The 15,135-nt window shown below is 37.1% G+C and overlaps 1 protein-coding gene across 1 annotated transcript in view; it reads left to right on the plus strand.

Annotated features, from left to right (window-relative positions):
• Positions 1–15,135, plus strand: part of PRKD1 (protein kinase D1) — a 292,961-nt gene that overhangs the window by 160,991 nt on the left and 116,835 nt on the right.

Consider the following 15,135-nt stretch of genomic DNA (forward strand, 5'->3'; position numbering starts at 1 on the left):
CAGGCAGACCTTAGTTACTTGGATGGTTTTCTCTGTGATTGTTTTTCTTGGAGTGGGTTCTCCAGGGAGACGTGGCTCACTGTGCATGCTTCCTTTACCCAAGGACCCCTCCCTTAGTGTCAAGGCAGAATGGAGACGTTTTCTCAGGTAACATGGCGCATAAGACAAACCCTAAAGGGAAAAGTCTTTTGAAGAAAATTATTTAATTTGAAAATTTTATGCACATTTTGCATTTTGCTACATTGTATTTCTTTTGCTTAATTGTGAATAAATGATATTTCTCCCCATGCTGTTCTTTAAGAAATTATGAAAATAATAGTGATGGTGATTAAGGACATATAGCGTTTATGATGTGTTAGGATAAGTGCTTTACATATAATAACTCAGAAATATGCATCATATTTTTTATGGCATCTATTCACATAACTTCAATTTGATACTTAGTGGCCTTCCAGGCAAAGACTTTGGTCTGAGTCCCAGACCTGCCATTTATTTCTTATATAATGTTTGGCAAGACAGTTCATTTCCCTGAGTCTTGATCCATCACCTGTGAAATGGCAATAACAATATCTACAACGTAAGGTTAGGCTGTAGACTTCATAAAAATAAATATAAAACATTTCATAAGATGCCTGGCAAATACAGAATAGTCAACTCTCCTACCCCACCTCCATCCCACTAGATTGTACATTTCTTGAAACAGGAACCATTTATTTTTATATTGAATCCCCAGGACTTGGCATATCGCATGCAATCAATGTCTATTTGTTGAGTGAATAAATGAATCCTTGAACTAACAAAATTTACAAACCAGCAAACGAGTGAGTAAATTGGTGCTCTATATATGATACTCAAAAGCTACCACTGTTGTGTAGGAATTGAATTTCAATGCTTGGTGCAATTGGCTCGCCTTGGCCTAATCTAGTAGTAATATAAGTCTTATTGTCATCTGACTAATCCATTTTTTGGATTCTTGCTATCCTCTACATATTTTCAATAACTAATTATTTTTTAGATATTATTTATTTTTAGAAATCCAGTTTTAGATATTATTTATTTTTAGAAATCCAGTTCTGTTTTCAAAGCATTGCAGTGTCTTTTACAACATTTCTCAAGACCAAATTCATAGAATACCAGTTATTTTCCTGACTAATTACTGCTACTCCCAGATCACGTTCATCACTGTGACCAAGCAACCCCATTTGCTACCAAACTCAATTCACATTTTTTAAAATTTAATTTTTTCACCGTTGCTCTTTTCTCCCAGATATTCTTGCTTTCTAAAATGTATTGAGTAGTCACTCTCTTTTGATGCTCTTCTCCCAAAACTAATCTCACTTGCCTTCATCAATTTATTGTCATTTCCTCATCTGGACCTCAGTGTTCCATGCCTGCATTAGAATCAGACGGGTGACCCTGGAGCTAGTCTCTGGCTCTGACCTGTCTGGAAGGAACAAGGACTAATATCCTGAGGTGCCGGCTGGCCTTTCTTGCGGCTCCCTCTCTTCCCTCCTCATGAACTCCGTCTGTGCCTCAGGTCTATAGGAAAAGCTGACTCATGTGCTCCACACTGGAACGTAAGTCTCTGTCCATGTACATACCATGGATCTCAGAGAGGGACATACCATACCCCTCTGTTCACAGAATTAGCCTAAGGCCTAGTTCTTCATCTGGCAAGTAGATATCTAGCCAGAAATCATAGTTTTTCCTTTCTTTCTCTTTTCATCTATTACTTCTCTAATTGCAGGCAATATAGTTCATCCAGATAAACAGGAAAAGAAAACAGGGGCAAGGAAAAACCACACTAAGGGGGCTTTTTCTCTGTATTCTCTGGTCTCTGTGTAACCAAAAATTCCTTATATATGCTTCCTAGGGTGGAAATTTAAGTCTCATGTACATAAATCTTACCACATTAGGACCTGATGGTAAACAGAATCTCAGATGACTTTGCATATCCAGAATCCTAGAAAATATAGTGCGATGTTAGCTTGTTCTTTTTGCCTTTTTACATGAATTAGTTTATGAAACACAGAAAAATCTTCTTAATCTACCTAATTTATCAGATTTAACTCTGAATTATTTGGGGCGTCTTTCCAAAAATTGCACTCCAACTGAAAAACGAAGACTTTGACACATCAGAGATACCGAAATAAATGATTTACAGAACCTGAGCATAAAATATAAAATGTTTTAGGCAGTAGTAGTAGATTGTGAAATGTAGTTCCTTGGCTTGCTTCTCTATAGAGGTGATTTTTTTTTCAAGTCAGAACCTTTGAAAAAAATTATTACTTTGTTGCTGAATTTGACAACACAAAATTCTTGTGCTCTAGCCTCAAACTAGAGAATAAGACTGGATTTTTATTTTGTCCATCTGTTAAAAAATATGAAATTCTATTCATGAGAATCAGCTGAGAGATACACAATCCAACCATTCCTCTAGTCTTCCCTGCCATGTGAGGCTATTTAAATTTAAATTAACTAAAATCAAGTACAATTAAAATGCAGTTCCTCAATCACACTAACTGCATTTCAGGTGTTTAATAGTCACATTGGTTAATAGCTTCCATATTCATATAGAACATCTTCATCAGCAAAAATTCTATTGGACAGAGCAGCTACACATGCGTGCGTGCGCACATGCACACGTGTCCTGCAGAAATGCTTTTACTAAAATGTTCTTTGATATGACAAATTGAGAGATGTTACAAATGGCACACCTGATAATTTTGGTAGCATATTTATTATCAGTATCTCATGGGAGATATTGTCCATTATATCATCCTGTGGGTTTTTTATAGTCTAAATTCCTTGGACTTTAGTACCCCAGACAGCGCTGTTTTATGAATAATGTTACTTAGATGACATGTAATTATTTTTCCTGCATATGGTACAAGTCAGTACTACACCACTGACTAATCACTAATTAGTTATATACTAATTATTTGTATTTGGCAGAATAGGCAATTTCCCCAGGTTTTCTTAATATATCTTATTTCACTGTGTGATATACAGAACTCCCTAGTGATTAAAAGTACCAACTCCAGAACCAAACTGCCTAAGTTCAATTCCTAGTTGCCTATTTACAGTGGGGCCTTGACTTACGAGTTCAATTCGTTCCAAGACCGATCTCGTTAAGGAGCTCGTTAACTCAAATTACTCTATCAACTCAATGCAAAAAATCGGCGAGAGATAGCTGGTATCTCAAAAAACTCATTAGTCGGGACACTCGTAAGTCAAGGCCCCACTGTATTAGCAATGTGGCATTGGGGAAGCTATCTAGTGTTTGGGTGCCAGTTTTCTCAACTTCAAATTGTGAATGACTTGATAATAATGTGAAGTATCTAACACATTACCCAGGATATAAGAAACTTGTCATATCATCTTAGAAAGGAAGGGGGCAGGAAAGTAGATCAGAAAAAAATAAAAAAATAGCACGTTAAGAATAATACTGCATCATGGTATGGTATATAGACTACTTGTTCAATTTATGAATGGCATCATTTCTTTCTTTTATCTCATATTTTCCCAAAAGGATATATAGAAGGGCTTACAAAAACATACTAAATATAAAAAATACCAGTGATTGATAATGGATGTTGTCCAAGTTAGAAAAGATAACATGCAATTAGGAATGTGAATTCTAGAATATTTATTTAAAAACAGTCATATTACTTTATCCTCATATTTCACAAATAGCTTTGAAATCAGAAGAAAACCTGCTTTTAAAGGCCAAACCTTTCTTTGGTATATTGCCCAGCTGTTTATTCTCAAGAAAAATTAACTCTTGGTTTTCAGGAAATTTATATAGTATTCTGAATGCAGTGTAAAGTATGTATTGATCAAACTTGATTAATGACGATTAATATTGGTCAGTATTGTTTCATGATCTTATATGGATGGATTTTCTTTTTCACTATGGGGACATTTTGGAATGTCTTCTTGTGTAGCAATAATCCCCTTAGTAATGGGGAAATTATAGCAGATACTTTGTTTCCATATTCATCTCTCAATACACACACACACACACACAACACATGATAGGAGAACCTAGAGGAGGAAAGGCAGAATTGTATATATCTTCAAAATCAGTGAAATAAAGTCATTAAAGGCTGCCTGCTTTCACAAAGGCCAATGGGGAATAGCTACTGAGTGGCTGTCTAAAGACCTTGTGGGCATAAATTGGTTTCGTTTGAGGTAAAGGAAAAACTGCCAAATATACATCTTTGATGTTCCATGATTGGTGGCACATAGCACTTCAATTCAATAACTGAGCCATGCGTGCCACCATCTGCCCAGCACACTCATTCTGCTGGTTGGCATGTCGTTTATTTGCTTTTAACATGCAACCCATATAAAAATCCCTCATAATCTGCCAAAATTAGAAATGCAGCTGTTTTAAGTCTTAAACAGCAATAATGCTATTCATTATGCCAGTATGGAGGAATAAAATAGAAAGATGTATTTGAAAAGAGCAATACTCTACCAGAATATATTTGTACCTCCACTTTTATAAGTATTTTGAAGACATCTATAGCCTTTTATCAGTGTTGAATTTAGGCTCAAAGTGAGGTCCACACATAAATATAATAAATATCTCTTTCCTATATAAATTTTAACAAAAAAATTGGGATTTGAATCAAGCTCAGAATTCTTTTTTTCTTCATGTTATGAAGCAATTTCAACTTTTCAGTTTCTAGAAAATGAAAAATTTCTGGCTAACTCTGAATCTCATCTTACTCTATTTTTATCTCCCCCAGAAGTTTTTTGAGGTTCTGATCATTATAACTTGCTAATCCTGAGAACATGATAATGTAGAGCTGTGTGGAGAATTCTCAATGAGACCAAGCAGGTGGTCCTCTGTTAAAAAAAAAAAAGATGAAGAGAAAGAGAAGTCATTCATAATCAGAGTATTTAGGAATGATAGATATTAGGAAACAATAAAGATCTGGTATAGACACTCCATCCAGAGACACATTTCTTCCCAGTGACTAGGCATAACTGTTCTGAAATTAAAGTTGGATAGTTTGAAATTAGTTTGTTCCATCTTTTATATTTTGATGTTCCTACAAGTTTAAAGGTCTAAGTTGAATTTATTTGGTCATGTGTTAATGTTGCTCCCATGTAAGATTTTTCACTATAGGAATTTTGAGCACTTAAAAATCATTTATGTTTATGAGAACTAACCTATAAAAAATTAACTTCCTGTACAATCGGGCATGGAAAGCAATGATGGAGCAAAACACAAGTTTGCTAAAATGGAGTTGATTCGTATTGATCTTACATATCCAAGAAGATTAACTAGACTAAAGAACCAGGACAGTATGTTATAGTTCTTAAAAAGTCCATATAACACTTAACTTAGTGGCAGACATATAGTAGTTACTCTGAAAATACTTGTTCATGATGGATATGCTTGGCTTGACAATTTAGGATTTCATAAATGGATATCAATTTGAAAAGAAGAATTTAATTTTGGTTTTAAGGAGTTAAAATATTTGGAAAACTTTAAAGTTAAAAGACACATTAGACTTTATGATATGTTATTATGACAATTATTATAAAATTTTAATGAAAAATATTTGCTTAATTCTATAGATTCAAAAATCTACCTTTCTACCTAGCGCATGTGTAATATTTATACATTGAGCATGTTAGATTCATTTTGTTGTTCTTCAAGTTTAACAGGAACCTCAGGATTATCTCATGATGAATCTCTACTCTTGCTAGTTTAATGCTTTTAAAACATTTGCAAAGAACAGTATGGAGTTTCCTAAAAAAACTAAAAATGGAACTCCCATTTGACCCAGTGATCCCACTTCTAGGAATATATCCCAAGAAGCCAGAAACACCAATCAGAAAGGATATATGCACCCCTATGTTCATAGCAGCACAATTCACCATAACTAAGATCTGGAAACAGCCTAAGTTCCCATCAGCAGATGAGTGGATTAGAAAACTGTGGTACATCTACACAATGGAATACTAAGCTGCGGTAAAAAAGAAGGAATTCTTGCCATTTGCAACAGCATGGATGGAACTGGAGAGCATTATGCTAAGTGAAATAAGCCAGTCAGAGAAAGATAAATACCACATGATCTCACGCATTTGTGGAATATAGAGAACAACATAGACTGATGAACAGGGACAGATCCAAAGACAGAGAAACAGCGATCAGACTGTCAATCCCCAGAGGGAAAGTAGGGGAGGGTGGGGGTAAGGGGAAGAGATCAACCAAAGGACTCGTATGCATGCATATAAGCCAAACCAATGGACACGGACAACAGGAGGCTGAGAACATGAGTGGGGGGGGGAGGTTGGGGGTTAATGGGGGGTTGAGGACACATTTGTAATACCTTAACCAATAAAGAAATTAAAGATAAAAAAATCAAAACAAAAAAAAAAACAACATTTGGTGCTGAGCAGAGGCCTTGGTTTGCTGACTCCAATGACTGAAAACTACTTGTGGTCTCTCGGAGTACTGAACACACAAAACAAATGAGACAAGCACGAATGCATCTTTCTAGCTTGCAATTAGATTGGCTGCCATGGATGATACTGCCCTAGCAAGTGAGTCAGTAGTCAAAACCTGGAAGTTTTTTTAATAAACTTTTTAATTTTTGAATACTTTTATATTTACAGAAAAGTTGTAAAAGTAATACAGAGAGTTTACCTCTCCCATATTTATATAGTTTCACTAAGGTTATCATCTTACATTATTGTGGTATATTTGTCAAAGCTAAGAAATCAGCATTGGTACATGATTTGAATTACACATTTGTTTGCCATTAATGCTCTACTTCTGCTCCAGGACCCACTCCTGAGTATCACACTGCATTTAGTTGTTACATTTCTCCAGTCTCCTCTGGCCTGGGATAGTTTCTCAGACTGTCCTTGTTTTCATGACCTTCACAGTTTTGAGGAAGACAGACCAGGTATTCTGTAGAGCATCTTCAGGCTGGGTTTATCGGATGTTTTTCTCGTGATTAAATTGGAGTTGTGGATATTTGGTTAAAAAGTACCACAAATATATAAGTTTTTACTAATGAGAGTACACTTCCTATTGCATGGTGTCAGGTACGTGATATTGACACAACTTTACTGATGATGTTACCCTTCATCACTAGGTTAGGTGGGCTTGGCCAGGTTTCTTCACTGGAGACTAACTTTTTCTTTCCCTACTCTGTAGCTCTCTAGGCCTCTATTGAGAGCCCTAGAAGGGAAGAGAAGTTCTAGAAAATGAAAATTTTCTGGCTAACTCTGAATCTCATCTTGTTCTATTTTTATTTTCCCCAGAAGTTGTTTTAGGTTATGATTCCATCATAGCTTGTTGACCCTGAGAACATGGTAATGTAGAGCTGTGTGGAGAATTCTCAATGAGAGCAAGCAGAGGGGAAGACAAGTTCTTTCCTCTGGAAAGGGGAATAATTACATATATTAAATTGAATTATTCTGGAAGGAATATTTGTCTTGTCTCTATTTATTCAAAACCCAATTTTTAGGTGTCTCTTAATTTTTACTACATTTGATAACATAAGTTCTAGTGCCACTTGTCATAGTGATTTTTGACTTCAGCTTTTCATATTAAATATATAAAGAAAATACGACTGGCTGAGGCCACAGAGAGAGACCCAGACAACAAGCTGAGCCTTTATTTTATAGCCAGAGGTAAACAAGGTAGTGGTCACCATAGTTACAATGTTCTTGTGAGTTTCACTTGTTTTGGCAGCACTTGCTGCATCTCCCTGAGCCCATTAGCTACCCAGATAAGATCTAGGGAGTGTCATAAGGTCAAGACTAATTATGCTAAGAGGACTGTGCCCTCTAAGCTGGGACTTGTTTGTGCTTTGCCAACAGGTCAGTCCGAGGCTTAACCCTATAGCTGCTCCATATATATATATATATATATATATATATAGAGAGAGAGAGAGAGAGAGAGAGAGAGAGAGAGAATTGTGAACACCAGTGAATACCAGTGTAGGCGACCGTGATGGCCACATGTACCCAGTTATTTGATTAAACATTATTCTGTGTGTGTCTATCAGAGCACTTTTGGAGGGGATGAACAGTTGAATCAATAAACTGAGTAAAGCAGATTTCCCTCCCCAGTGTATGTGGGCCTCATCCAGTCCCCTGAAGGCCCGACTAGAACAAAAAAGCAGAGTAAGGGAGGCCAGTCTGCCTGTTTTTGAGCTGGGACATTGGTCTTCTCCTGCCTGTAGATTCAGACTGGAACTACATATCTTCTAGGCTCTCCAGCTTGCCAACTGCCCATCTTGAGGCTTGTTAGCCTCCACAATTATATGTGAATCCGTTCTATATGTATTTTTATTCTATTGGTTCTTTTCCTCTAAAGAACTCTGACCAGTTATTCCAGTGAAGAATTAGCAAAATAGCATAACCCTGAAAACCCTTTGTATGCCCCTTCCTTCACACTGTTTCTTTCTGCTGTCTTGAAATTTATGTCAGTCATCTACTTGCATTTATTGTTTTTTTTATGGTGGGATTTTAAAACTTGAAAATTGGAATTCTTTTGAGGTGGGTAAGTAGGTGTGGTTCTTAGCCAAAACTGTGAAATATTTTAATTCCAATTTTAGATTTGTCCCTTTCATTTAAGGAAATACAATGCATCTCTTCCTTAATTTTTTAGTAGTAATAATGATAAATCACATCCTGTGTACTAATAACTTTTATGGAGTTTCTTCACTTATAATTAATCTGTGTCTGAAGCAGGTGTTCATCAATAGGTAAGGATCTTCTTATCTTTAGATTTGAGTTTTTCATAAAAAAGGAACTTCTTACTAACAGTTTTCAAGTATTGTAGTGAAAATGGAAGAAACTTGACACATACTATGGTAAACGTTAATTGTACAGGATTAATCTTGGAACAAATATATAAGATTTTAGTATCTTGTTTTATCGTGATTTAAAGACCTATAATTTAAAAATAAATAAATAATATTTATAAAGATGGTTTGGTGTCTTTCACCTCTTTAAGACTAGTAGGCAAGGACAAAATATTTAGTCCAAAATCTCTTATTTAATGCCATGGCCACCATATAAAATTTGAAATTAACTTTTTAAAACTTTCAAATGTATATGCACTTGCAACAATAGTTATATAATCACTACAACATAGACTCGTAAGGTTCAAACCCTAATAGTTATCTCAACTCTCTAAATTATATTTATCTTTTTTGTATGAGAACTTTAAGTTCTAATCTCCCAGTTAATTTTAATTATACAATACAGTGTCATTAACTATAGTCACTCATATTATACATTAGATTGTTAGAACGTATTCATCTTACAACCAGGAAATGTTTTCACAGTTCCTTCAAGTACTCACTGGCCTCAAGATCATTTGGGTTCTTCATTTTGGTTATCGCATTAAACTGTCTTTCCTAATATCATCTTCTTTGCTTGATAAAGGGCATCACTGTGTGTTTATCCATTAGATAGGAATGATAAACATGCTAGAATGACTAACAATACTGTTAAGCAACATCTGTATCTTGGATAAGAGTTGAGCCCCTAATTGTAAGATTAACAGATTTAGTTTTCATGGTCAATTGGAGCTGTGGTCATTAGTTAATGAAAGTGAAAAGTCAGAAGCCAGATAGTTCAAGAGGTCATGACAGGGCCAATGATCTATCAGCCTGAAAGATGTATCCCAGGGGTCATATAATGATGATATATAAGCAACAAGTCCAGGTAGGTATATCAACATTCTGGAAGCCAAGAGAAGGCTAGAATCAGGAGTCCAGAGAAAGTTACTAATATTATGAATTGTTCAGCCAATGAGCATCATATCTAAGTAGGGAATTAAGCCCCAGAAGTCACAAAACGTATCTGAAATGGAGGATATGATCTAGTTTGGAAGTGACAATTGTTAGTTGTTTGATTGTATCTGGGAAGAAACTAATTCTGGGAAGAAACTAATGTGAGAAGTGGGTGATGCTGGACTGATAGCTGTGTGCCATGAATTATCTATTTAGCTATTGTTTATTTTTCTTTCCCACTAGAATATAAGTTCCAGAAGGCAGGGGCATTATCTTTCTTCTTTATTTTATAACCTCTTGTACCTAGAACAAAGCCTGTACTTAGTAAGCACAATAAATATGTTAAATGAATGAATCTAACAAATCAGCAAGTTTTGTTGATATTACCTTCCACGAAATATTAGCATTTCTTATTATTTACTAGAGGCCCAGTGCACGAATTCATGCATGGGTGGGATCCGGCCGGCCTGGCCATAATGAGGGCCATTGGGGCCAGGCCAGCCAGGGGGAGGGGCTGTGGGTGGTTGGCCTGCCAGCCCCACCCCCAGCTTGAACTCCCGGTCGAACTCCCGGTCGAGGGGACAATTTGCATATCAGCCTTTTATTATATAGGATATTATAATGTCTGTCTTTCTTCCAGTGCCCCTTTACACCTACTTGTTTTGCAACCAGTGCAATTCATATGCACCTTCATCCTTCCTCCATTTGCCTGGCTAATATATTTTATTTAGTTTTTACAGAGAGGAAGGGAGAGGGAGAAGGATAGAGAGTTGGAAACATCGATGAGAAAGAAACATGGATCAGCTGCCTCCTGCACACTCCCTACTGGAGATGTGCCCGCAACCAAGGTACATGCCCTTGACCAGAATCGAACCTGGGACCCTTCAGTCCGCAGGCCGATGCTCTATCCATTGAGCCAAACCAGTTAGGGCTTCCTGGCTAATTTCTATCGCTCTTTCATGACTCAGCACAGATATTCTCTTCCAAGAAGTCCTACCTGAAACACCAACTTTGTGTCAGGCAACTCTTCATACCAGGTGACTTCTTCAGTAATATTTATCACACTTTATTCATAATGACTTTTAAAGTAGAGGATACTGTGTGAGGAAAGGGGCCATGGTTATCAAACTTGCACATGTAATAATAACACCATAGGATTTTTGGTAAAGATAATATGAGATCTATAAATCACTCACATATTTTAATTTTTTTTCTATCCTCATCTCCAGTGCCTTGTGTACCATCTGGCAATAAGTGTTCACTAAATAATTATTGTTGACTATATTAAACTTCTCCATTAATTATCATCATGGGCACTTAACTAGGATTTGGATTTAAATATGATATGGATGTTAATTAATTTAGCACAGTATTTTTATTACTTGTCAATCCAGAGAGGAATTTTTAAAAAATGAATGTTTGTATGGGTTTTTTAAATTTATAACTTGAGTGGCATTTAACAACAGTATTTCTGAAAAACACTCATTAGTGAACAAAAATAAGGAACATATGAGGTTGGTTTTTTTTTTTTGCTTAACCCTTCACCCTTTTCACCCAGCCCCCCAAACCCTTCCCCTCTGACAGCTGTCAGTCTGTTCTCTGTATCTATGAGTCTGTTTCTCTTTTGTTCATCAGTTTATTTTGTTCATTAGATTACACATATAAATGAAATCATATGGTATTTGTCTGTCTCTTTCTGGCTTATTCACTTAGCATAATACTCTCCAGGTCCATCCATGCTGTCACAAAAGGTAAGATTTCCTTATTTTTTATGGCCAATTAGTATTCCATTATGTAAATGTACCACAGCTTTTTTATCTACTCCTCTACTGATGGGCAGTTGGGCTGCTTCCAAATCTTGGCTATTGTAAATAATGCTACAATGAACATAGGGGTGAATATATTCTTCTGAATCAGTGTTTCAGGTTTCTTCAGATATATTCCCAGAAGTGGAATTGCTGGGTCATAAAGTAGCTCCATTTTTAATTTTTAAAATAAATTCCATATAATATAAAGATGATATATTATAGAATTATACACCTGAAACCTATTTAATTTTATTAACCAATGTCACCTCAATAAAGTCAATACAATTTTTTAAAAAAGAACATAGGGAATGGAGTTCCATTGAGGTTTAAAGGTGAAATAGAAATGGGAATATCAAATTAAAAAGTGGAAAAAGAATTGAATAGAAATGTCTTCAAAGAGGATACATACTAGTAAATGACCAATAAGCACATGAAAAGATACTCAACATCATTAATCATTAGAGAAATGCAAATCAAAACCAAATGAGAGGAGGAACCAAGATGGCGGCATAGGTAAACACCTGAACTTGCTGCCTCGCACAACCACATCAAAACTACAACTAAAAGACAAAATGGATATCATCCAGAACCATGGGAAGGCTGGCTGAGTGGAAGTTCTACAACTAGAAGGAAGGAGAAAAGCACAACTGGTAGGAGGTGCGGAAGTGCAGAGGTATGGAGGCGCACGAAACTGGCTGGCAACTGGGTATACTGTTGTCTTTTTCAATCGGGAGGGAGACACAAGCTCCCAATTGTTCTGAATTCCAGTTCCGGGTGAGACTCTGGGGACCCAGACTCATATGGGGAGAAACTGGACTGTCTGGCATCGGGCTGGAACACGAGGGTGGCTTTCTCTCAGAGGTGCTCACAGCGATCATTGTTCTGGCAAGGGGCCACGGGACACAGAGACCCAGGGACAGGGCAGGGCTGATGGTCAGCCATTGCTATTTGTTCCACCCTGGTGATTCCCTGAGACCCCGCCCCACCCAATTTACAACCCCACCCAAGCTGTACACAGAGGCTTTTGCATATGAATGGCCTGACCTTTTGCAATATAAAACCTAACAAACTGCAGCTGGGTCAGAGAGCCCCAGAGCTTCCAAAAGAAGGCCCAAGGCTTGACAGCAGCCTGCATTGCTTCACAGCTGGGCCTCATCTGGGCACCTCCAAACCCCAAACAAAGAGGGAGAATCTGAAGATCTCTCTGTAGCTCCTGCTGGGTGGCCTCAGGCAGTGGCTGACTTTGCACATCCTTGGAGATCCAAGAGCCAGTGTACCCAGTGGTTAGAGTGAGACCATACCAGATTACAACTCTTCACATCCATAAGAGACACATTCAAGAGGCAGACTCAGTGAGCGCCAAAGCCCCACTGAAGCGAGTCCTGCCCCATAAGGGTGTCTCCAGCATAGCAGTTCTCCCATTGTAGACACAACTGGTGCTCACAGCCAATTGGCCTGGAGGTCAATTCCTCCCAGTGATACCAACAGCTATCAAGGCTTAACTACAACAAGACTGTGCACACAGCCCACAAAGGGGTGCACCAAGAGTGTCCACCTCAGGTAATTAGGGAGACTGAGCCACTGGGCCTATAGGACACCTAGCACAGAAAGCCACTCTATCAACACAGGGAAGCAGCCAAAATGCGGAGACAAAGAAACATGTCACAAATGAAAGAAATGGAGAAAAGCAAACTACAGTGGGGCCTTGACTTACGAGTGTCCCGACTAACGAGTTTTTTGAGATACCAGCTGTCTCTAGGTCGATTTTTTGCATTGAGTTGACAGAGTAATTTGAGTTAATGAGCTCCTTAACGAGCTCCTTAACAAGCTCGGTCTCGGAACAAATTAAACTCATAAGTCAAGGCTCCACTGTACTAGATATAGAGTTCAAAACCACGGTTACAAGGTTACTCAAGAATCTTCTAGAAACCTCCGAGAAATTTAGTGAGACCCTCAAGGATATGAAAAATGACCAATTAGAAATTAAGCATACTCTGATTGAAATCAAGAATAATATACAGAGATCCAACATCAGACTAGAGGATCGCAAGAATCAAGTCAAAGATTTGAAGTACAAAGAAGCAAAAAACACCCAACCGGAAAAGCAAAAAGAAAAAGAATCCAAAAATATGAAGATAGTTTAAGGAGCCTCTGGGACAACTTCAAGCGTTCCAACATCCGAATTATGGGGGTGCCAGAAGAAGAGAGAGAGCAAGATATTGAAAACCTATTTGAAGAAATAATGACAGAAAACTTCCCCTACCTGGTGAAAGAAATAGACTTACAAGTCCAGGAATCGCAGAGATCCCCAAACAAGAGGAATCCAAAGAGGACCACACCAAGACACTAAAATGCCAAGAGCAAAAGACAAAGAGAGAATCTTAAAAGCAGCAAGAAAAAAACAGTTACCTACAAGGGAGTACCCATACGACTGTCAGCTCATTTCTCAACAGAAACTATGCAGGCCAGAAGGGAGTGGCAAGAAATATTCAGAGTGATGTATAGCAAGAACCTACAACCAAGATTACTCTACCCAGCAAAGCTATCATTTAGAATTGAAGGTCAGATAAAGATCTTCACAGTTAAGGAAAAGCTACAGGAGTTCACCGCCAAATCAGTATTATATGAAATACTGAAGGGTATTCTTTAAAAAGAGGAAGAAGAAGAAAAAGGTAAAGATAAAAATTATGAACAACAAAGTGATAACAAATACATATCTATCAAGTGAATCTAAAAATCAAGTGAATAAAAAATCTGATGAACAGAATAAACTGGTGAATATAATAGAATCAGGGGCATAGAAAGGGAGTGGACTGACAATTCTCGGAGGGATGAGGGTGTGGGCGGTACGGGAAGAGATTGGACAAAAATTGTACACCTATGGATGAGGACACGGGTCGGGGGGTAAGGGCATGCGGTGGGGTGGGAACTGGGTGGAGGGGGGCTATGGGGGGAAAAAAGAGGAACAACTGTAATAATCTGAACAATAAAGATTTATTTTTTAAAAAAGCGATACCACTTCTTAATGGCTATGATCAATTAGAAAGCAATAACAAGTTTTAACAAAGATGTGGATAAATTAGAATCCTCATGTATTGCTAATGGGATTGTTAAACAGTGTAACTGCTTTGGAAAAGTGTTTGGCAGTTTCTCAATATTTCCCAGCAATTCTACTTTTACTATATACCCAAGAGAAAATATTTTACACAAAAACTTGCACACAGATATTTATAGCAGCATTATTAATTACAGCCTAAAGGTAAAATAATTTAAAAAGTACATTAACTGAGGAATGGATAAACAAAATATGGTATAGCCATTCGATGGGATATTTTTTAGCTATAAAAATCAATGAAGTAAGGATACATGCTACATTGTGGATGAAGCTTAAAAGCATTATCCTAAAGGACAGAAGCCAGACACAAGTGGTGATGTATTGTATTATTCTATTTATATGAAATGTCCAGAAAGGCACAACTATAGAGACAGAAAGTAGATGAAAAATAAAAGAAAAAAATAAATAGATAGAATTTGGCCTTTTTGTTCAC

The sequence above is a fragment of the Myotis lucifugus genome, unplaced genomic scaffold (assembly GCF_000147115.1).
Source record: "Myotis lucifugus unplaced genomic scaffold, Myoluc2.0 scaffold_22, whole genome shotgun sequence".
Taxonomy (NCBI): Eukaryota; Metazoa; Chordata; class Mammalia; order Chiroptera; family Vespertilionidae; genus Myotis; species Myotis lucifugus.